At 35.6% G+C, this 22964-nt stretch overlaps 1 protein-coding gene across 11 annotated transcripts in view; it reads right to left on the bottom strand.

Annotated features, from left to right (window-relative positions):
• The window catches only part of ELF2 (E74 like ETS transcription factor 2), a 95193-nt gene that overhangs the window by 28166 nt on the left and 44063 nt on the right, over positions 1-22964 (bottom strand). Inside the window, exon 2 of one of the 11 annotated variants that reach the window (XM_058721355.1) lies at positions 17631-17733. The exons of 9 other annotated variants lie outside the window; for them this stretch is intronic. The gene's annotated coding sequence lies outside the window, so the exon portion shown is untranslated. Of the gene's footprint in view, positions 1-17630; positions 17790-22964 lie in introns of all 11 variants that reach the window. One more of the 11 variants, XM_058721356.1, reaches the window with a different exon arrangement.

Raw genomic sequence — 22964 nt, 5'->3', positions numbered from 1 at the left:
CCTTGAGCTTGCTGTCTCTACACTCTATAGTTTACACTGGGTGACACACAGCTTCGGATTCTTAGAAGCCACTCCTAGAAGACCGTCAATTGATTATTGTAGCTGGTTTTTTCTAATGGATATTATAGAAACAACTCTTTCCAAATAGCATTTACTAAGTGCCCATATGTACATGACACCCTGCAAAATGAGTTTAGTTAACGATCTCTGTATTTCAGATAACATTTATGACAACTGATTTCAAGGGTTTGGGTTCTTTATTATCATTAAAGAATTTGTAGAATCTTGAATACTCTGGAAAAATCTTTTTCAATTCTTATGAAACTTTCTAAGAGCTAATACATAATTCCCATTTAGCATGTTTATGAAAAAATTAACAACGGAGTTCTTAACTAAGATCTATTGCAACTCTAAGTTAAATTCTATCTTGAGTGATTCCAAAAGGAATATTCGGATTAACTAATTTCTTCCCCTCTCACAATACAGCTTCTGCGTGCTACCTACCAAAAAATTCCTCAGAGGTCAACACTGAGCTTTTAATTGCCAAACCCAGCCAACTCCTCTTAGTCCTCCAAACGAATGACATTATTGGCCACCCCTTAACGAAATCCTTCCCTTCGTTTGATTTTCATGAGAATTAACTGGCTGGCTTTGTTTTTTTTCCTATTTGTTTCTTTTCAACTGATTTCACCCATTTCTCCACAACCCTTAAAGGTGGCTGTCCTCCCAAAGTGTGATCCTTAACCATCTTCTCTCTTCATTCTTCACTCTCTCAAGAATGTTATTACCCATCCAACACTAGTGTTTTCAATATTATTTCTCTACTGATCAAAAATCAGTATCTCAAGGCCTGACTTATTATTTTTTTTAGCTCTAGGCGCTAATTTCCAATGTTATGGTAAACATCTTTATTGGGCTAACCCACTGGTACCTAAAGGTCTTTTTTTTTTTAAATATTTATTTATTTATTTTGAGAGAGGTGGGCAGGGAGGCAGAGAGAGAGAGAAGGAGAGAGAGAATCCCAAACAGGCTCCTCCACACTATCAGAACAGAGCTGGACGCAGGGCTCGAACTCACAAACTGTGAGATCATGACCTGAGCTGAAATCAAGAGTCAGATGGACGCTTAACCAACTGAGCCACCCAAGCACCCCTAAAGATCTTTTATCTACAAATCTCCTATCAACAACATTACCATCTTCCCAGGCTAGAAATCTGCATCATCTATGATCCTAGTTTAGGTATTCATGTATTATACAATTTTTGAAAAGGATTCAAAACCTACCCGAAATTATAAAACATAATGTAACAAACATTTATCTTTCCAACATCCAGAACAACAACTGTTAACATTTTGTTATTTATGCCTGAAGATGCTTTTTCCCCCTAAGAAATAACACATTACAGGGTAAGATAACATCTTTCAGTACTACTCTCAGTTCTCATTCACCATTTCATTTCCAAAGAAACCACTATCATTAAGTTTTATGTATATTCTTCTAGTCTATTTTTTACATTTTTTGTGTGTGTGTGTGTCCCAGAATAATTTATACTATTATTTTGCATGCTTTGGGTGCATAAATGACATTATTCTATATACATCATTCTAAAATTTACTTTTTTTCATTCAAGATTTACATTCTATCCATGCCAGCATAAATAAATATTGCTATGCTTTTTAGATGCTGCAAAATATTCCAATGCATGAATTTACCCCATTTTATTCATCAAATTATCTACTGGTAGGCAAATAAATTTATTTCCATTTTTCACATTAATGAACAATGCTGCAAAAAATTCTTATCTAAACACGTATGCTAGGGGTGTCTGGGTGGCTCAGTCTGTTGGACATCCGATTTCGGCTCAGGTTATGATCTCATGGTTCGCTTCAAGCCCTGCATCAGGGTCTGTGCTGACAGCTCAGAGCCTGGAGCCTGCTTCTGATTCTGTCTCCCTCTCTCTCTCTCTCTCTCTGCCCCTCCCCAGCTTGCACTCTCTGTCTCTCTCCCTCTCTCTCAAAACTAAACATTAAAAAAAAACATGTACGCTAGAGTTAGTTCACTGTATATACCTACAAATAGAATTTTTATAGAATAGAATAGGTACATTTTTAATTTTATATGTTACTCTATCCAAAGTATCTATGCAAGTCTAAAATCACATCAGTGATGTGGTAAAAGTTTCCATTTTTCTCAAATTCTTGTCAATACAAGATATAATCAGACTTTAAAAAGTCTATTGGGTGACAAGAAAATTTTCATTGTTGTATTAATTTCCATATACTTAATAAGTACTGGGGATACTTTTTCATATACTTACTGGCCCCCTATAAATTGCCTAGTCGTATCCATTGTCATTTTTCTAGGATACTTTCTGTCTTACTGAGGTATAGAATGTCAACATATCATAGATAATAATTCAGATATGTGTTGCAAATATCTTCTGCCAACCTGCTGTCTGACTTTTAATTTGGTTGGTCTATAGTATCCTTTGTCCTACAAAAACTTTACATTTTGATGTAGTAAAATTAATATGTGTTTTAATGTATGTTAAATAGTCCCTGGAATAAAAAGGAAATCATAAAGAAATTAAGAGATATTTAGAAATGAATTACAATTAAAATATAACGTGTCAAACTAGGTGTGGCATAGCTAAAACAGTACTTCAGAGGTCAGGAGATGAAAAGGTTTAAAAATAAGCTAAGCATTCAACTCATAAAGATGGAAAAGTCAACAGAACAAAACCAAAGAAACAGAAGGAAAGACATAAAAAAGAGTAGGAAAAATGAAATAGAGAACAGTAATTTTAAAAAACAGAAAAGATTCACAAAACCAAAAGATGGTTTTGAAAAGATTAATAAAATAGACCTCAGCAAGAGTCATCAAGAAAAGAAGGTGCAAATATAAAACAAAATGGGAGAAATAACCATAAGTACAATAGATATAGAAAATAAGAAATCAGTATTCTAAACAATTGTATGTTAGGCTTAAATGTGGATGAATTATATAAAGAAACTGTATAAATTATATAAAGAAAAAATGAATAGTAAGTAGTAGAGAAATTAAAATGTAGTCCGCAACCTCCTCTCCATATTATTTGTGAAAAGTCCTAAACTTAAAACAGAGCATGGAGAATCCATCAATTAACTGACCACATCGAAAGATTAAAGGAGAAAAATTGTAACTTACCAAAAAATGCAGAAAAAGCATTGGATAAGACTCCATATTTATGTATAACTAATACAAAAATAAAACCAAAAGTACAGATGGGAATTCTTTATACACTAAAACCTACAACAAACATTATACTTTAGATTGCAACTTTAGCTACACTCCCTTCAAGATTAGGAACAAAACAGGGATGCCAATTAGTATCACTACCCTTCAACATATAAGAGTTCTTTACCGACATTATAAGAAAAGAAAAAGATGTGAGATAAGCAGAAAAAAGAGAAGAGGGCTGAGTTGTAACAGCTGAGACCCTCCTAGACCAGTAAGCTCCCAAATGATCAACAGATGACCACAAATAGGTAAGTAAGTCCAGCCATCTCAGCAGAACCACTTAGCTAACCCACAGTCTCAGGAAAATCAATAACTAGTTCTTGTTTCAGGCCAATAAATTTGGGGTTGGTTTGCTATGCAACAATAGCTGATACAAGTAAGGAGTGATGGGTATCCGTTACTGGTTAACTTATAAAGGTAAAATGTAATGGGTATCTATCCTGGAATATTGTGTGGCAACATATTACAAATACACAAAGCAACATGCGTGGATATTAAGAACAGTACTTACTAAAAAATGTAGCAAACAGATACATAATACCATTTATATAAATGTTAAATATGTACAATAGGATATACACAATATGTTACAAAATATGGCTTGATCAAATTAAAGTCGATGCTTATGAGGAAGGGAGATGTGATTGTCGTACACATAAAAAGGATAGAAAGGAATAGATCAATTGAAACAATAAAACGAGGGTGTGAAGTACCCTCTTACTTTTTTTTTCTATGTAAAAAGCCAACTATCTTAATATAATTGATTGATAGCCCATCCTTTCCCACCGATTTATAAATCTATGTCTATTATATACCAGGTTTATAAATACATGCTTACTCGGTTTCTGGGGTTTCTATTCTATTCTATCCTAATGAACTATTTGTCTGTGGGCCAATAACACATTTAAATTTTTTCTAGGGCTATATAATCATTCCTTAAAGATAGGAGCGCAAGTACTCTACACTTTGCTCTTCGGCAGAATTGTCTAGATTATTTTTGATCTTTATCTAAGAGTTTATCAACTCCACCAAAAACAATACCTGTTAAGATTTTGACTGGAATTGTACTAAATTTATAGATTGGGGAAGAATTAACAGTTTTACCTTGTCCATCTTTCCATGTGTGTTTGTGGGTTAAAGACGAAAGGAATTTCCTCCTAAGTTATATATCTCTTCATTTATTTATGCTCCTCAATAAAGTTATATTCTTATTTTCATGAAAGTATTGCGTATTATTGTTAAGATTTATCCCTAGGGGTGCCTGGGTGGCTCAGTCAGTTGAGTGTCTGACTCTTGATTTTGGCTCAGCTCATGATCTCCTGGTTCATGGGATTGAGCCACGCTGTGAACAAGGAGCCTGCTTGGGCTCCTCTCCTCTCTCTCTCTCTCTCTCTCTCTCTCTCTCTATCTCTCTCTCTCCCTCTCTCTCCCTCTCCCTCCCTCCCTCTCTCTCTCTCTGTCCTGCTTGCGTGTGTGCACAAACATTCTCTCTCTCTCAAAATAAATGGATGAACATCTTTAAAAAAAGATTTATTCCTAGATACCTAAGGTTTTTTTACTATTATGAATGGGATCTTTTTGTTCACTTTGATTTTTTTATTTTTAAATTTTTATTATTGAAGTATAGCTGACATACAAGGTTATATCAGTTTCAGGTGTATAACACAGTGATTCAACAATTCTATATATTACTCAGTGCTTACTAGGATAAGTGTGGTCATCATTTATCACCAGATAATGTTTTTACAATATTATTCACTATATTCTATGTGCATGTATAGCCTCATGACTTATTTATATTTTATAATTGGAGGTCTCTACTTCTTGATCCCCTTCACCTATTTTGCCCATCCCCCCACCTTCCCTCCCCTCTATCAACCAACACTTTGTTCTCTGTATCTATGGATCTGTTTCTGGTTTTTATTTGTTTTCTTAAGTTACACACATTTATAAATGGAACCGGATGATATTTGTCTTCCTCTGTCTGACTTATTTCATTTAGCATGTTATACCCTCTAGGTCCATCCTAGAGCCATATTATACCCTCTAAGTTCATCCTAGAGCCATGTTGTTACAAATGGCAAGATCTCATTCTGTTTTTTTGGCTGAGTATTATTCCTGTGTGTGTGTGTGTGTGTGTGTGTGTGTGTGTGTGTGTGTGCTCACGCATGCACACATGCATACCACATCTTTATTATTTTCTGATTATTGTTCATGTATACAGCAACCCTGATGAACTCTCTAAAGCAGATTTAAAATCTATGCATTTTCTTAAATTTTATGTGTTAATTAAACCATTTGTGAATACCAGATTTGTTTCTTCCCTTCTGATCTTCATACTTTTTATTTCTTTTTCTTATTTACATTTGCTAGGACCCCCATAAAAATGTTAGTTAGTAGAGATGATAGCTGGCATCCTGTTCCCCTACTAATTATGGTATTTGCCATAATTTTTAATATAGATACCTCATTAAGCCCCAATCCAGATTAAAAGTCTCAGAAGATGGTGAATTTTAACAAATGCTTTTACACCTACTGAAATGATTGTACGGGTTTTCTCTTTTAGTCTATTCATATGGCAGATTAACAGATTTTCCTTTTTCTTAATTTTTTTTTAAGTTTATTTACTTATTTTGAGAGAAAGAGAGAGAGAGGGGATGAGTGGGGCAGGGGCAGACAGCAAGGGAGAGAGAGAACCCCAAGGAGGCTCCACACTCAGCACAGAGCCCCAAGTGGGGTTCGATCTCAGGACCATGAGATCATGACCTGAGCTGAAATCAAGAGTTGGACGCTTAACTGACTGAGCCACAAAGTGCTTCAACAGATTTTCTAATAGCCTTTGCCTTCCTAGTATGCAGTTAGTCACTATGTGTTTTTAATTAGCACTAGATTTACTATTATTTATTTAGAATATTTGTAGCTATGATCATACATAAATTCAGCAAGAAATGTTCTTCTTTTTATATTGGGTCAATTTTAAAGTAAAGTTATACTACCTCCATAAATGAGTTGGAAAGCTTTCCCTCTTTACTGTTTCCATAATAGTTTGTATATAATAGGGAGTATGTATCCCTTGACATTTTAGTAATAGACCTCGGTCTGGTGGATTTTATTTGAATGAGGGAATACATGTGTAAAATTAAAGAACTTAAAAAGTTGATTTGAATGTTTTCTATTTCTTCTTGAATCAATTGTAACTTATATATTTTTTTCATTGTCCATAGGTTTTCAAAATCCTTGGCAATAGGTCATTCATAGTACTTTCTTATGATTTCCAAACTCTATTCTACTGGTCATTTTTTTTTTCTTCATAGTGCTCATTTTTCTTTGGTCTGTCTTTACAGAGGTTCATCCATTTTTTAAAACTTATGGTTTCATCAATAATCTATTTTATTTTCTATTTCATTAATATTGACTTTTATCTTTATCATTTCCTTTCATTTACTTAATTTGATTTATTCTGTTGGCCTTTTATTAACATCTAAATGCTCACTATATCAATCTTTCATATTCTCCAATAAATGCATTTAGAGCTACTAAATTTTCCAGTGAATTCTATTTAAATTACATCTCAAATTTCTATATGCAACGCTTTCATTGTTATTTCGTTGCAAATGTTTTATAATTTTCATTTTCTCTTTCATCAGTTAATGAGTTTTTAGTTGCCAGTGTAAAGTATTTTGATTTTCACTTCATTGTTGGTTTCTAATATATCTTGTATTAGGATGACATGATAAATTTTGAATGATATGGATTTTCTGGACATCGTTGAGATTCCTCTATGACCTAGTACACAGTTAAAAACCGACCTAAATATATCTGGAAAAAAGTGTATGGGGTTGCATTTTATTAGGTTAGCTACAATGTTCTATACGCCTGGGTGGCTCAGTTGGTTGAGCGCCCAAGTCTTGATTTCAACTCAGGTCATGATCTCACGGTTTGTGACACTGAGCCCCATGTCAGTTTCTGAGTAAATAAACTTTTTAAAAAATGTTCTATAAATCTCTACTTTATGAAGTCTGTAAGTCCTATGGTTCAAATCTTTGATCCCATTTTTAATTTTGTATCTGCTTGATTTTGCAATTTTGGCTGAGGTGTACTGAAGTCCCATTGTTTTGTAGGAATGTCTACGTCTCCTTGCAATTCTGAAAGATTTTGCTTTAAATGATATTTCAAAGCTATGTTGTTAGATGCACATAGGTTTATGATGATTATATTTTCTGGATTGTTCCTTTTAGCAGTCTGAAGAGTCTCCATAGCAATTAAAAATTTTCACCCTAAATTCTATTTTATTATACCAGCTTCCTTTGGTTAGCGTTTTTCAGGTAAATATTTTCTTTCTATCCTTTTTATATTATTTACATCATTTTGTTTTGTGTTATCTGTTAAAAATAACACAGGCTCATGTTAAGATCACAACAGGTTATTTTAATATGATTTCTGATGTTTTGGACTTACTTCTACTATCTTGATTTATTATTTGTATTTCCATTTTTTCTCCTTTGTTGCCTTTTGTTAGATTTCATCACGTTTAGTTTATTTCCTACCCCCAACTTAGTATTCTGGAAGCTATACCTTCTATTTCTATTATTTCAGTATGTTCTAGTTGCTTAAAATAAATGTCCTTCTTTTCACTTCTCAATTTCTCCAGCTCACGTTTCACCCAGTTCCTATTTTATTCAAGGGCTACCATAATCTGGTTCCACTCTATCTTTCTAGCCTTATCTCTCTCTACCATATGCCACTACAAAGCCTAATCTAAATAAAATCCAAAATTCCTGGCATTGTTCTGGTTCATGATGTCTTCTCATTCACTCACCCATCAATAAATAATTTATTGAAAACCTATTTGGTGCCTAGCTCTGAGCAATACCAGTAAACGCAAAGGATAAGCCCTCTGGTTTTATGAAGCATCATGTGGAAACATTAAACAAGTAAATATAAATAGAACAGAACTTAATGAATACATGAATACATGGTAATGTACTGAATAATGAATACATGGTAATTGGCTCCCATCTTCCACTCTACCCTCAAACAACCGTCACTGGAGTACACAACTACCCACCAGGTGGCACCAAACCACAGCCGGACCTTAGACTGATCTGGATGCCATAGTCTGAGTCCTGGAACCCCTTTCACACACGTCTTTCTCCACACAGCTTGTCTTGGGCCATTTTATTAAACTCACAATAATGCCATGTTCCATGCAATTTGAGGTTTTGGGAATTATTTACCCTCACATTGTGGGAGTTTACTGTATCAAAGTTGTAGGTGCTAACCAAAAAAGAAAAATGGGGGGCTATGACAAAAATAACAGAACAGTCCTAATGGAGATTGACTTTTTATCAGCTAAACGCAATATTTCTCTTAGAAAGTGACATTTAAACTGAGATCTAGGGGCGCCTGGGTGGCGCAGTCGGTTAAGCGTCCGACTCTTCAGCTCAGGTCACGATCTCGCGGTCCGTGAGTTCGAGCCCCGCGTCGGGCTCTGGGCTGATGGCTCAGAGCCTGGAGCCTGCTTCCAATTCTGTGTCTCCTTCTCTCTCTGCCCCTCCCCCCTTCATGCTCTGTCTCTCTCTGTCTCAAAAATAAATAAAAACGTTAAAAAAAAAATTTTTTTTTAAATAAAAAATAAATAAACTGAGATCTAAAGGATGACCAGGAGTAAGAAACTGAAAAATGGGAAGCACTCTGTCCCAGAAAGCAAATGGTGTATGTGAGTACCATGTGAAGGTAAATTTTAGATTAATGGAAATGCAAAAAGACAACAGTGTATATATGTGTGTATATATATAAAAGACAACAGTGTGTGAATGGGGGGGGAGGGGGATGTATATAATTCATCAGAGTATAAATGCTTCAGAGCTTGGGCTTACAATCTGAATTTAAATCCTTGCTCCACCACTTAAATAGCTGTCCAACCTTGGAAAAGTTATTCAGCCTAGGGTTGTTGAAAGTATTAAATATATTAATATGTAAAGACCTAAGAACTATTCCTGGCAATATGGTAAATACATTTTAAATGTTACGGTTTTGTTTTTGTTGCTCTTATTGTTGTTATTGTTTCTAGATGGATGAGAGGAGACAAAATATTCAGTGTCTTGAAGGCCATGTTAAAAATTATGAATATTATCCTAAGTGCAATTAGAACCCACTGCAAGGTTTTAGGGAAGGGAATGTAATGATTAAATTTATAAATATATATTTTAAATCACTTTGGTTACTATATAAAGAATGGATTCTTTGGAGTAAAAGGGAGAAGGGCCAAGAGTGAAAATAAGAACACCAGTTAGAAGGCCAATGGCCATGGTCATAACTCACATAAAATAACTACAGATTAGTCTAGGCTAGGAGCAATGACGATGGAAAGAAACTGGTAGATTCAAGATATATTTTGGAGGCAAAATTGAAAACTGACATGATCTGGTTTTGGGCTAGGAGGTAAGGTAGAAGAAGGTATAAATGATGACTTCTCAACCAGAAAATCTTTTGCTGCTGAACAAAGATTCTTTGTCTACCAAACTTTCTTTAGTCAGGCTCCTGAACCTTCTCCTAGGCCTGTCTGTGTACTTCCTTGTAAAATCCCATTCTAACAAGAACTCTAAGTCAGTTTAGCTAGTCTGTTTAGAATCCCCCATCCTCCGTATCTGATTACTCTCCATATCTAATCGGGTTCCTCATCCTTCCCAAATCCCCAGGTAATGTGTGATCATCCTGGCCGGTCTTTAGCAAGAATCTGTTTAACCAGAACCCCCACCCCTCCATTCCTGATGTTTTCTCTTAGAAATTTTCATCCAATGACTCTGCTCCTTGGCTATAAATTACCACCTGCTTACGCTGTATTCAGAGTTGAGCCCACTCTCTCTCTCCCTCACTGCAAAATCATGTAACAGTGGTCTCTATCCTTATCATAATAGTACCTCCCTCTTGAATAAAGTCTTCCTTATGGTGCTTTAACAAGTATCATTGATTTTTTTTCTTTAACATTTCTCAAATGAAATTTTATTCTCCCAGGCTCAGCTAAAATATGAACTTTCCATCAAAATAAATAATAGCTCTCTCTCTCATTCTTACAACACAGATTTTCTTTGAACCTTCGGTTATAAAGAGTTTTCTTTTCTTTTTTTTTTTTTAAATGTTTATTTTTGAAAGAAAGACAGAGACAGAAACAGAGACAGAGTGCGAGTGGGGGAGGGGCAGAGAGAGAGGGAGACACAGAAACAGAAGCAGGCTCCAGGCTCTGAGCTGTCAGCACAGAGCCTGACACAAGGCTCAAACTCATAGACCTGAGCCAAAGGCGGCCGCTTAGCTGACTAAGCCACCCAGGCACTCCTAAAGAGTTGTTTTCTTATATATTTTCCCAATAAAAAGCAACATCCTTTACAGTTAGGGCCATATCTAATTTCTTATTCTAGCCACACACACACACACACACACACACAAATATGCTCTGTGTACAACAGGCCATCTCAGATAACTCCACAAATGGTCTCAGGTCCTCATGCTCTTTTACTTCCTTTAGGAAGTATAAGAATTCAGCCTGGGGGCGCCTGGGTGGCTGTCGGTTAAGCGTCCGACTTCAGCTCAGGTCATGATTTCACAGTTTGTGGGTTTGAGCCCCATATCAGGCTCTGGGCTGACAGCTCAGAGCCTGGAGCCTGCTTCAGATTCTGTGTCTTCCTCTCTCTCTCTCTCTGCCCCTACCTCACTCACGTTCTCTCTGTGTCTTAAAAATAAATAAACACTAAAAAATTTTTTAAAAAAGCAAGCAAATGTCTCAGGAAGAAATCAGCACCTTTCCATTTCTTTTTCCTCTTAGACGAATTCTTGGTTTCCTTTGAAAAGAATTTTTTCATTCTAACTTATTATTCTATCTATTTTCTGAGAATTAAGTTGTAAAAAAAAGGTAATACAGAAGAAGCAAAAGAATTCTGGTTTTCCTAAAAGTCTTGTCAAACATCATGTATAAGAAGTACCTTTTCACTAACTAAATTAGAGCTATAACTCTTTCCTTTTTGATGTAAAACTTCCTAGAGTGATCTTTTGCAAGGTCGTCTAGTTTTAAGAAAATCTCTCCCAAGTTCTAACAAGTAATTTGTTTTGTTTGAATATATTCTTAAATAAATAATAAGAAGAAAATAATAAATAAGTTATCCTGGAGAATAACTACCTATGATCACCACCCACCTAATATAAAACATATGAAAAATATTTTCAGTTAAATTTTAAAATTTAACTGTTCATTCAAGTAGGATATGTATTTTGACTGATTTACAAAGTGAAAAGAAATCAAACATCTGGTTATGATCAAACACCGACCTTAAATTAGGAGAATATGGGTTATCTCTTATAAAAACTAGCATTACATCTTAATAATGCCTAAGCAAAAGAGAGGAAATGGGCTACATTCTTTCTTCCCTGGTATATTGATGAAAAAAATTATAGAAACATACAAAATTTTTTTAAATAACAATTAGTACCATCCCATTTCCTAATCCCATTCCTAAATTGTAGCTAACCACTGCAAACAGGCTGGGTTCTTTCAATGTCCCCTGATTTATGAATGGGAAAAATAAAAATGGGAAAAAAGAAGTCACTCGTGTTTTGTGGTACTATTTCCACACATAAAAAAAATTAAAATGGTGAGATTTAGGAATGCTTAATTCCATTTGACCTGCTCCTCTGCCCCTAAAGCCAGAGGCCTTAACTGTCAGCTATGCCTTTATGATGAAATTTAAAATGAACCACCATATAGCTATAATGCAATCTGGAACTTTTAGATTAGCTACCATACTTGGCAATTCTTTGTGCTTCCTCACCTTTCCGCAACTGTACCTACACCACGGTATTATTTCCTTGAATGCTAGTTTTCCTCAATTTAGGTGGTAAGCTTCCTTAAGGCCAGGCACCATGTCTTTTTCAACTTTGAATCACTTACTCCCTAGGAGCCATGATGTTGTTTGTATATAATAGGTACTTTGTGCATGATAAATGTTAAGTTTACCAGTATCTCATCTGTATTTAATAACTGTCACATGAAGGTGGAAGAGGGAGAATTTATCTGCTGCTTCAAATGCTTGAAAAGAAATGATCTTAGCTTAATTGCAAATATTAAATCTACAAAAAACCAGTTTGGGAGATGTTAATTTGTATAATCTGATTTGTGACAAAACAATTTTACAGTACAGCAAACTTACATGCTTTCTTCACTAAATTCTAAGCACTAGGAATGTAGATACATTGCCTATCTTGTCTACCCAGCTAGCCCATGCCTAAAATAGTGCCTGGCATATGGTAGGTGCTCCATGAATATTTATTGATGAATTAATTAATAGTAATTCATTACATCATCTCATATAGACCTGAAAGAATTTTGGTATCTTTTCACCCCCAATATCAATCTTCTGTGATGGAAATAACACAACACGGTAAGAAGCTACTGTATTAACTGGGTTTTCACAATGGCAGAAGCTCTCTTTCAGTGCTGTCATTCCCAATAGTTTAGATAATGGTTCTCAAAGTATGATCCCCGGGCCAACAGCATCAGCATCAGCATCACCTGCGAACTTGTGAAACATGCAAATTCTCAAGTCCCATCCCTGATCCACTGAATCAGAAATTCTGGAGGTGGGCCTAGCAATCTGTATTTTAACAAGTACTTCAGATGATTCTGATGTATGGTCAAGTTTGAGAACCACTGGCCACAGAAATTTTTGTCACAGAAATAGATGGATCTCAAACTGACAAATAGGTCATAAAATATTAAATGAGCCTTTAAAGAAATATACTAAATGCTCAAATATTAGAATGTTTTAGAATAAGTTAAATTAGGTCAATCAATCAACCACTACATAGTTGAGAGGCTTTTTTTTTTTTCTTAGCAGGGATCATAAAAGTGTATTCAATGGCTGTCAGGTGTGCCTGGGTAGCCCAGTCGATTAAGTGTCCGACTTCAACTCAGCTCATGATCTCATGGTTCGTGAGTTTGACCCCTGCGTTGGGCTCTGTGCTGACGTCTCAGAGCCTGGAGCCTGATCTTAATTCTATGTCTCCCTCTTTCTCTGTCCCTCCCCCGTTCTCCTTCTCTCTCTCTCTCAAAAATATATAAACATTAAAAAAATTTACAAAAAATATTAAAAAAAATATATAATGGCTTCCAGATCCCCACTATGACTTGTTAGGAAAAAGAGAATAGCAGTAGGGCAGAATATAGGCAAGAAAGGATGAGAAAAAGGTAGATGACAGCTAAAATAATAATATATGGATGAAACCTAGAAAAACTGTTTTTTAGATTTTAACTGAAATTAAGCATTTTAATTTTAAATAATGGCACAAATCACAATAGTCTGGGCAGTTTTGTGACTTCATGGCCAATAGATATCATAAATATTTTCATATTATAGTTGTTACAGATATCTCAAAATGTAATTTATGGTCATAACTATCTATCGACATAAATTAGATCTGCCACGAGATCTCATTTTATGATTCATTATTAAAGAACCATATGCATTAATATATCACAATTAAAAATAGTTCAAAAGCTATATTTCAATATATTTGTTTCCTTTGTAATCCTAGTTATTGTATTTTATTTTTTTTTTTTTAATTTTTTTTTTTCAACATTTTTTATTTTTATTTTTGGGACAGAGAGAGACAGAGCATGAACGGGGGAAGGGCAGAGAGAGAGGGAGACACAGAATCGGAAACAGGCTCCAGGCTCCGAGCCATCAGCCCAGAGCCTGACGCGGGGCTCGAACTCACGGACCGCGAGATCGTGACCTGGCTGAAGTCGGACGCTTAACCGACTGCGCCACCCAGGCGCCCAGTTATTGTATTTTATATATTTTAAAAAGTTGTTCCGTGAGAAGGTCCACAGGCTGAATTTACCATGTGATCAAAGAGGTACATGACACAACAAGATGAAACAACTCTACAAAAGTTAATAGTTGCATTGAAAATGTTCTTGACCTCCTTTAAATGATGGGCGCCTTCATGAACCTGAGAAAACTCATGGGTCTCTTTCCCAGTTTACAAATGGTCATGGAGGATGCACAAGGGACAATGATTCCTCCTCCTGAAACAGCATTGTACCAAAGCACCCAGCTTTGAATTCCAAAAAGAAAGGCTAGATGTGCAACTACTTTAATCTCTGTAATTTTTAGCTTAGTATAGGCGATGAGCACACCTAAAGCTCAAATCTACAGAGGCAGACAATTTAGTGGCAGGTGAATAAAAATAGCTAACTATTAGGGAGCTCCGAATGAGAAGCTACGGAGTTCAGACGTCATTTTCATCATTTTCGGTAATGCTTTGATTGTCTTGTTTTACTTCTCATTTACAGTACTGTTTGGGAAACAACTAAATTTGTATAAAAAAACATACTTTTTAAAAAAGTCTTAAAAGGCTTCCTATTGGGCTTTAGGTAAGGCCCAACAAACAGATACAAATCTTACAAAGTCCTCAGCCTTACAAGATACAGTCTTTACAAAGTCCTCAGCAATAAGATTTTTTTACCTCATTAGCTTCATTTTAATTCCCTTTCCCTTTCATAATCCATATTCTAGCCATACTGAATTCCCTTCTGCAACTCAAATAGGCTATGTTCTCCTTCCTCCCAGACTTTCAACCACGCTATTCTCTGCCTGGCTAATTACTTCAAACCCTTCAAATCTGTTCAGATGTCACTTCTCAGGGAGGCATTCTCTGTCCTCCTAGGCATTCCCTAGCTGTATACTCCCTAAACTTTTCATTAATCCTATCATAACAGCCATCACAGTTAGTTATAATAATATGTTTAACTGTTCATTGCCCACAAAGCTGAAAGCATGGTGAGAGCAAAGACAAGGTCTTGTTTACCACAAGATACTCGGCTCTGAGCCCAACATGCATCAGCCCTTAGGAAGAGCTGGTAGAGGATGAATTTACCCAGAGATGTTTTAAAGCATTCCTACAGTTAAGAACCTTCAGCTATCCCTACTTGGCAACATTTATAACCTTGTGTGCTACTCATTTAAAATTCTTTTTTTTTTTATTTTTTTAATGTTTTTTTTGTTTTTCAGAACAGAGAGACAGAACATGAGTGCGGGAGGGGAGAAAGAATCCTAAGCAGGCTCCAGGCTCTGAGCTGTCAGCACAGCGCCCGACACAAGGCTCGAACTCACAAGCTGTGAGATCATGACCTGAGCTGAAATTGGACACTTAACCAACTGAGCCACCCAGGTGCCGCACTCATTTAAAATTCTATACAATCCAAATTTAGCCCTCTCCTCAGTCTAAAATTTATTACTGGGGTGCCTGAGTGGCTCAGTTCTTTTGAGCATCTGACTCTTGATTTTGGCTCAGGTCATGATCCCATGATGGTGAGATCGAGTCCCACATCAGGCTCTGCACTGAGTATGTGGCTTGCTTAAGATTCTCTCTCTCTCTGCCCCTCTCCCCTGCTCATGTTCTCCTTCTCTCTTGCTAACATAAAAAAATAAAAAACTATTACAAAATAAAAATTAAAAAATTTATTACTCAGACACATTGTTATATAGCAAAATTGAAAGTTAACTAGTGCTTTAAAAAATTAAAAATTTGGAGGCACCTGGACGGTTCAGTCGGTTAAGTGCATCCAACTCTGGATTTCAGCTCAGGTCATGACCTCGTGGTCATGTCCATGCTGATAGTGCAGAGCCTGCTTAAGATTCTCTCTCTCACTGTCTGCCCCTCCTCTGCTCTTTCTCAAAATAAATAAACATTTAAAAACTTATAAAAAAATAATAAAAGTTTGAAAATTAAAAATTAAAACATAAAAAGTTTGAGTGCAAAGGAATGAATGCTACTAGTTTCCAAAAGTAAACATCCTTTAATGATCTACTTTCTAGATATACTTCTCTTTCTGTTTATATAAAATGTTTCTTACAGCATACAAATACCATTTAAAATCATTCCTTTTCATTTCTCCTTTATTAACTGACAGGGTAGTTCTTTACTTTTGGCCACTATTTTTTCCTTCACGTAATAATCTGTAAAACATACATTCGAGCGAACTAAAAATTGGCAGATATTTTAAAGAGCCCTTAAAGGGACACCTGGGTGGCTCAGTCGTTAAGCAACCAACTTTGGCTCCGGTCATGATCTCATGGTACGTGGGTTCGAGCCCCACATTGGGCTCTGTGCTGACAGCTCAGAGCCTGGAGCCTGCTTCGGATTCTGTGTCTCCCTCTCTCACTCTGCCCCTCCCCCATGTGGACTCTCTCTCTCTCTCTCTCTCTCTCTCTCTCGCAAAAATAAAATAAACATTAAAAAAATAAAATAACAGTTTAGAAAGCAGAAGCTTCACTTCATTTTCCTTTTGGATCATAAAGTCCAATTATAAAGTAACAATTATGATAAAACTCTATTTATTGATTTAAGTAAATGTGTCATATTAAAACTTTTCATCTTCTATACTCTTCATAATTTAATACCTTCTAGCTACTTTGTATACTTTTAAACAATACAGTTAAATGATTTTCCACTTAAACACCCTCTACTTAGAGACCTTACTCAACACATTTAGGGACTTCCACAACCACAACTCACCTCCAGTTTTTAAAAACCTGATATTTTAATGTCCAATGCCCAGTAAATGGGAATTTCAGGAAGATTAATAATTGCATGATACCATATTTCATTAATTCTAAGATGTACGCTTTTTCACATTTTAACATCTCTGAAACTAGGATGTATCTTACAATTGATGGTATCCTAAAATTTATAATTGGCAGCGTTTTTTTCTTTTAGTGATCTAAAAATGTTTCTTACAATAGATGGCATCTTAGGCTAAATGAAATATACTTACTAAAATATTAAAAACTTTTCTCTAATAATGCTTTCTAACTGATCCAAATCACAGTACAATTATAATTCAAACAGTTCTAGAATAAAAACGAAAGGAACTTCAGATTCACATTTTACCTTTTTAGAAAACTAGTGACTAGGCTAAACTCAACAAAATGGATAACTGGAAGAAAACACTTCTTTAAAAAAATATAGAAAAAGTCTAGATTAGAAGCAACAGAAATAACAGAAATGCAGAAAAAAGGACTGGAAGATGTTGATCAGTAGTAGCATCTAAGTAAGTGGAGGCATGAAACAGCCCTAGAGCTTAATCTATAAAAAGAAACAAATATTAGGAACATGGCAGGGGTTAGCACAGGTAACAAATTGTTTAGGAGGAAAGATACTATTACATTATTTCTCCCTCCTTAAGGAGAAATCATTGTCACTCTTGAAACAAAAATATGGTATAGGTATATTGAAATAATTGTAATTAAATGGAAAATTGTAAACATTCTTAGTAAATGAAAAACCAACCTACCAGCATTGTCTTCCTTCTGGCTCAATCTGTTTCACCTTCAGGTAATCCTAGGATAGGGGCTCCTTTTCAGATCCCCAGTTTTTCATGTCGATCTTCTACCTCCCTGTGGCAACAATATTTTCTAATTAAAAGAGTCCTTTTGTGCCACAGGGAGGATTTCTGATGGTATAACAAATACAAAAGTTATCACAGCTCATCATGAAGTCAACCTAGTCTTGAGACTTTTCAAGAAAAGAAATTTGGCTCCTGAACTTATTTTTCAAGACAGAAATCTCATTTCTTTTTTTAAACTGCATTTAAAAAAGCTAAACTTCCATGTATTTTTTTTAAAAGCAGCGCTTTCTTGTTGAGTTATGTAAAAATTCTGATCATTCGTCTATCTTTTCAACTAACCCCTAAACACAATTTTGTTCATAAATGTAGATGCCTAAGTTTCCTAATTTTTCCTGATCATTTCTTTAACTATTAACACAAAATTTTTATGTTTTGATACCTAGTTAAAAACCAAAGTCCTGCTCCCAATGATCAGAAGAGAGAAGTAAGAAGCTACCAGACTGCTTTCAGCCAGTTTGTTAGTAAAGATTAATAAATCCACTTGTATTACATAACATTTAAACAAGGCCAGCAGGACATATAAAAAGCAATAGTTACTGTTCCCTTGCTGGTAAGATTATGAGTGATTTTCACGGTTTCTCTTTGCAATACTTCCCAATTTCTCCAATGGGAATGTATTGATTTTATTGTAAAAAAAAAAATCAAATTTAGGTGTAATCACATAAAACCTACTGTGATTTTAAGATGAAGTTAATCTAGTATGACAACATTATGGGCTTTGATATATTTTGGATAGCCATATTTATGTTTTTGGATGACTACCTTTTTATATTTTAAATAACCCTAAGGTATTCAACATTTAATTCGGTACCAAAAAAAGAAAATATATTTAAGATTTTACATAGATGGTTCTTGATTATACTGCAATACTAAGTCAAAACTCAATTTGTTTCAATCTGTATTTCCTAACAGTTATGTGTTAAATACTATATTGTACACTGTATTCAACAAAATAAAAAAGTATGTCTTCAAAGGACTTCTAATGTTTACTTTGAAAACAAAAGGAATATGTATACACACAAGAACAGTATAAGAAAGCAATGATCAAGTGCCTAAGTCCAGATGGTCTAACAGAAGATCAGGAAAGGGAGCATTTAATGCAGGCCAGAATCACTGAGGAAAGTTTCGTGTAGCTGGGCCTTAAAAAAATGGATAATACCTGAACACAGGTTGATAGAAAAATGTATTTGAGCAAAAGTTCAGAAGCATAAACAGTCCATGCAAGGGGCAATAAGGAAAACAGCTAGAGTATAATGTTTCAGTAGATAAGAAGGACAGAACAGGAAGGACCTACTTCTGGATGATTCTGTGGGTCACTGAATTTCGCAGAGAAGTGTCTTTTGAAATCTGATAAACAAAGAGCTTCTGGAGAATGATAAAGGTAGGTGCCAAAGCACAGTAAGCTAAGGAAGGAATGACAAGGAAAAAGTACACACTGAAGGTATAGAGCACTTGTTTTTTTACAAAAAGTGAAGTGAAAGGAAAGAGAAAAACACAATGGAAAAGTAAACAAATGTTGTTTTAATGTATAAAAGACCTTCTATATATTTGAAGGCACGGGAAAGGACCTAATGAAGTTAAAGGGATACTTACGGAGCACTTACTACATCACAAGCACTGTGTTTTATATATTTATTTTATGTAGTCCTCACATTACTATTTCATGACAGTGAAACAGGCCCCCAAAAAGTTAAATACTGATAAGTAAGTGATAAATTAGAAGTCTGAAACCAAGACTAACTAACCCAATCAATATTCTTCCTTTTTCTACTAAAGAGAACTACTTAAAAGGCTAGAAGAAAAAAAATATTAATCTCAGGAATAGGATTTTCTATCATTAATTGATTACTCTTGGCTCTTCTTCAGGTTTCTCAAAATGTAAACATTCCCCGGGGGCACCTGAGTTGCTCAGTCAGTTGAGCATCCGACTTCAACTCAGGTCATGATCTCACGGTCCATGGTTTCGAGCCCCGAAGGCTCTGTGCTGACAGCTCCCAGCCTGGAGCCTGCTTCTAATTCTGTGTCTCCCTCTCTCTCTGTCCCTCCCCCACTCATGCTCTGTCTCTCTCCATCTCTCGAAAATGAATAAACATTAGAAAAAAAGTTTTTTTAATGTAAACATTCCCTAAGGTCAATTCTTTAATTCTGTGTCCTTTGTTCTTGATCACAGGAAGACAAACACAGAATATAAATACCTTCTCCCTTAGAGAAATCTCTCAAACACCTTTCCTTCTGGAGATTCCATATGTTTCCATGGCATCAATGATGATGATTCCCAAATCAGTCTCTCCTTGATCTTTCTTTTATAAACTTCAACTGTACTAGATATGTTCCCTTTGCCCCTCCAGGTCTATTCTCCACCCTTCTTAATGCTGCTCTCTGTCCCAGAAGGCTGACTTCAACAGGCCTCCCATAGCTTTAGATTGCATTTGATCAGTGTGGAGAGCCTTGGCAGGGAATTAGAGGGAAGAAGGAGAACAAAATCAGGGTCCTTATTCCCTGGCTCCTTCCCTGTAGCATCACCCTCAAGCCAGCTGCATCCTTTGACCAAAGGTCCCAGATTCTCCCTCTTTCCAGGGCTCTCTTCTTCTGGGTTCCAGTAACCATGCCCTCCCTTTGGGCCTCAGGCCAAAGGACAGAAGGAGCTCTGCTGCTGCCACCTCTGGACTACTGCCCTATTTCTTATGGGCACCTTATGCTTGCCCACACATTTGTAACTAGCCATTTATTAAAACATTCTAAAAATTATCCTAATTTGAATATGCCATCACTTTTGCAGTGGGACCCTGACTACACATTTGTACATCTTTAAATACCCAAATATTTCTCCTCAGATCTGCTCTGCTTCAACTCAAAATCAACACACCTACTACCAAACTTACCTGTTTCCCAAAACAGTCTTGCCTTCTTCGAATTCTTGTATATTACGGCCATCAAGTTAGGGTCAAAAAAACCGAGTAATATCTTCCCTAACTATGCCTCTCCCCCTAATTTGCCATGTCAAGTATTGTTAGATCTTGCATAGTAGTATTGCTTACATAAGCCCCTTCTGTTCCTGTTGCTTCTACCTTGTTTTAATAGTTCTCAAGTCAACCCTTAACTCATAACCACAACAACGAGTCTGCCTGCCTCATCCCTTCCTCTACAAACATCAGATCCTGAGATACTAATTACATAGTACTTTCTACTCAAAACCTTCCAAATTTTTCTGCTTCTTACAAGCCTTATCACTCACTCTCGGGTTCAAATCATAATATAGTCACAACTCTTAATGGGACCTCCTGTCAAGGTCTCGTTTACTCACAATATCTTCTAAACATGCCTTGAGTTTCAATATTCTACCCATTATTAATTATATTGTCCTCAGTCTACAGTGTCTTTCACTTACCTCCTATCTGCCCATCCAAATCCTACCATCTGTCCTCCTTCTTTACTTTCTCTAAACATTCCCTAATCCTGTAAATTGAACGTTCTTCTGAAAATCTCTTTGAACTTGTAAGCAGCACCCAATTGATTCTATACTGCTTTACATTTCCAATACAGTATATATTATATATGTTAAAACTAAATGATTAACCCCTTGAGGGAAAGAAACATGTTGAAAGCAGTACCTTTGCACGTAAGAAATGCAAAGTATCTGTAATATATTCTCATAAATTAAAGTGGAAGGTTAAGAGGATAAATAGAGTTAAGGTGCAAGATGAAGAAGCAGATCCTAAACAGTTCAATCTTCTCAGCCGAGCCTTAAAAGATTTCTATCAAAACTTATCTGCTATTGATTGTATTGGTATAAACTTGTTACTTTTTAAATGGTAATCTGTAATAACCTTTTAAAATTCATGTGTTCTCTATCTACCTATCTATCTATCTACCTCAAATCTCAGTAGGGAATCCCAGAGACCCCTCTCCATCCCCAATGTGCCACATCAGTCTACCTAGCAGGCCCCCAGAACTGGAGTGGAGTGGAGTCTGCAGCCACTGGCAAGGGTATTTCCAGCCTGCCAGACTCAAGACAGCACTCATACTTCATTACTATTCCCCAAAGACTCCTTATGATTACTGATCTCCAGTTATCATCAAAAGGCAATTTATAGGTTTAGATGAATATGCCTATTTTTAAAGTCTCAAAACATATATTTGGCTTTTCCTATAAAATTTAAGAGAGGATTACTATTGCACATAAGCTCTGTGAGAGAAATGTAGAATTTTTTTGTCTATAAAAAGGTGAAGCAAAATAGCCTATGGTTACTACTAACAAAATGAGAAATCATTTTATACACAAAATAATTAAGATGGCTAACTGTACTTCACTATATAATTTTAGTACTCCTGCCTAGATTTCATCATGAACATGGTTTCTGGTATAAACATATACATATGGTTATATAGCAATAAAAGAAAAACTTTAATGTACACATGCAGAGAATTGCTATATCAGGTCAATAAATAGGAATAATTATGAATATTGAATTATGAATATATGAATATGAATATATGAATATTGAATTATGAATTATGAATATAACCTAAGTTATAACATAGGAGCATTCCAGAAAGTATTTCCTAGATGTACAAAAGGAAATCTTATTCTATACAGATCTCATTTCCACCAATTCACCAAATGAAAACCTCTGTAGACATATTATAAATATTCCTTTCCCTTTTTTCCCAACTTCTTCTCCAAAACCTACACGTTTCTGGAATTTAAGTTAAAAATTTATAGCACTACAAAATGAACCTGATCTTAATCCACTACCTAAAAGGAAACATACATTAGGATAAGTCATAACAACTTTATTTATCTGTATATGTTCTAGGTATCAGAAGAATGAAAATTTATTCATATTTTTACTTGTTTAAAAATGCATTTTATTCTTGGGGCACCTGGGTGGCTCAGTCAATTAAGCGTCCAACTCTTGATTTTGGCTCAGGTCACACACGATCTCTTGGTTAACGTCAGGCTCTGTGCTCACAGTGAGGAGCCTGCTTGGGACTCTGTCTCTTTCTCTTTCTCTCTCTTCCTCTCTCTCGGCCCCTCCCCTGCTCTCTTTCTCTCTCTCTCAAAATAAATAAATAAACTTAAAAAAATGCATTTTATTCTTTATTGGGGCACCTGGCTGGCTCAGTAGGTAAAGCATGGGACTCTTGATCTCAGGGTTTTAAGTTCGAGCCTCATGTTGGGTGTAGGGATTACTTAAAAATAAAATCTTTTTAACAATG

This window comes from Neofelis nebulosa, chromosome 3 (assembly GCF_028018385.1).
Source record: "Neofelis nebulosa isolate mNeoNeb1 chromosome 3, mNeoNeb1.pri, whole genome shotgun sequence".
Taxonomy (NCBI): Eukaryota; Metazoa; Chordata; class Mammalia; order Carnivora; family Felidae; genus Neofelis; species Neofelis nebulosa.
The sequence above is the reverse complement of the archived record's forward strand: the minus strand, read 5'-3'. Positions and strand labels throughout refer to the sequence as shown.